This window comes from Pundamilia nyererei, unplaced genomic scaffold (genome assembly GCF_000239375.1).
Source record: "Pundamilia nyererei isolate P.nyererei 1_Seehausen unplaced genomic scaffold, PunNye1.0 scaffold00056, whole genome shotgun sequence".
NCBI classification, from domain to species: Eukaryota; Metazoa; Chordata; class Actinopteri; order Cichliformes; family Cichlidae; genus Pundamilia; species Pundamilia nyererei.
Window position 1 is genome coordinate 1,226,701 of NW_005187457.1, and position 2,387 is coordinate 1,229,087.

Consider the following 2,387-nt stretch of genomic DNA (forward strand, 5'->3'; position numbering starts at 1 on the left):
TCTAATATTTTGGATATATTGCTGATAATATACTGGCTAAATTAAGTATTCAGTATCAACGGTGGAAAAGGCACTCAGCTAAGATATTCTTCCAAAAATGTCTTTACATGACAGACCAATCTGAAATGTGATGTCAGGAGCATATAAGTCTGTTTTACAAGCTTTTATAAGTCCTTTTGAATACAGAAGCATATGACATCTATGGGGAGTATAAAGATTTCGGGTTATTAAAGCCCTCAGGGTAAAAGCAGAGCCATCCGGAGCTGCACAGAGTTAGAGCTAAACAACAGCTACTCTGACACCGAGGGAGATCCTTAGTCACGACTGCATCAGTCTCCGGTTCTTGCAGAGTGAGAGGGCAAAGAGAGGACTCAAGTGAGTGGAAAAGGTGACACGGGGGCAGGAGGGAGGCCAGGGGGGAGGGAAGGAGAAAGGTGAAGAGGGAGCGAGTGCAGTTTATATGAGCGGCGCGTGCACCAACATTAACTCGCCCCATTAATGAAACGCTGGAGGGACTTCTCATGGGCAGCACTGAACACAGGAAGGAAGCAGAGAAGGAGAGGGCTAGAGCGGGGTGGACAAGGAGGAGGAGGAAAGTTGTGCATGCAGACGGACACAAGGTTTGATTCTATCCAGCCTTGTCACTGTTCCTGGCCTCATTGCCGGTTCAATCAGTAACACACATTAGGAGTAAATTGAGTGGATAGATGATGCAGCTGCTTTCAGCCAGTCTGGGGCGAACAGAGCAATTACCACTGCTGGGCTGTGTTTAGCTGTGTGACGTCCACACCAACACTGTATGACTGAAGACAGGGCAGCGGGTGGAAGGAAGAGTATTGGGTGCGTTTCTTTCTACACATCTGATTCGATATGTGTAATGGCAAGAAACAACATGAGTGCTTTCATTTATCCACACAGGAAAGTGTTCTTCTCAGTGACTCAGGAGTGCATGCCCTTTCATATGTAACACGGTACAGTTGATAAGTTGGGATGCAGCTCACGCACTGACTGTAATAATGTCACTGAAGATCAAATCGTGGAATTTCTGGGGGGGGCACAATTCAGAGACAAAGGCTTCTGAACCTTTGCCATAGTCCCCATGTAGAGAGTTATTTTACATGTCCCAACCATTAATTAATGACATGGATGTCAGCTGTCTTCCTCCAGGACAGAAACTGAAACTGTATGGTTGGGAAAGTCAGCATGTGGGACTTGACAAGAAAACCAATGAATTTAATGTAAGACTGCTTTAATTTCCCAAAACTGCTGCCTAACGGCCATTTTAATAGCCCAAGATGAGTGGTGAACCTTACAGGCAGAGACAGAGGCTGAAAATGTAAGACACATGTGAGAAGCGCCATCTTGTGGTACTTTTTATCAATTACCCCTGTAAATTACTGGCTAAAGGAAGAAAAATAGAAAAGACAGCAACAGCTTCATTTAATCATATACATATAATATAATAATACATATATTATAATACATTTGGTCCTAGAGTTGATCACAACTTGCATTTCAGCAGATAAGAGGAAAAGCTGTCTGCTTTCTTTACAATTTTCCTCATTTATCCCCACCTCAACTCCTTTACCTGAAGTCCTGTCCTGATTTTCTCATTGCTGATTGGTTCCTGAGTTTCTTTGTTCCTTAACTGAATTCACCACAGGCATTATATAAATAAGGAGTGCATCACTTCCTGTTCCTTTTCACTCCTAGGTGGGGCAGCAACTGAGGTGTGTTTATATCCTTGGTTTCTTTAGTTAATTAAACCTGTTTTTGAAGAAAACAGGTCTCACTTTGTTTTCTCTTTCAGTCTAGCAGTCCATGTGTGACTTTTTCTTAAGTTAAGCTATCTTTGGTCTAAAGTAGAATTAACTTTTTGATAACAATACTTAACTTTGAAATAACTTCCTGATTAACACTACTAGTTAGTCATATTTCTCAAAAAGACTCATGTTTCAAATGCAATTTGTAATATATATTTTTGGGCATGTTGTCCGACACTGTCCTATCAAACATCGGCTAAGGCTGGAAAGCTGGGAGAAAAGCATAAAGAAGACTTGTAGAAAATGGCCTCAGGGTGGATTTGGAAGCAAGCTTCCATATTGGCCTTATGGAATAAGGGTTGTTCTCTTTGCAACCCAGTGAGCTAAAGTGGTATCAGTGGAATGCATTTTTAATTACTTTGTTATTAGTTGGACATGGGGATACTTAGGCTTCCTCCTTTTTTAAATAGAAAGTTGTTACTTTGTTGCATAATGTTTGTTTTACAGCATAACACAATGTCATTGTTGCGTCAAGTGTAAAACAATATTGAGCAGAACTGAGTATATGCATCAGAAAAGCCAAAATGGGATGTTTCTCATCTGGGGATGGAGGGACAGAGGAGG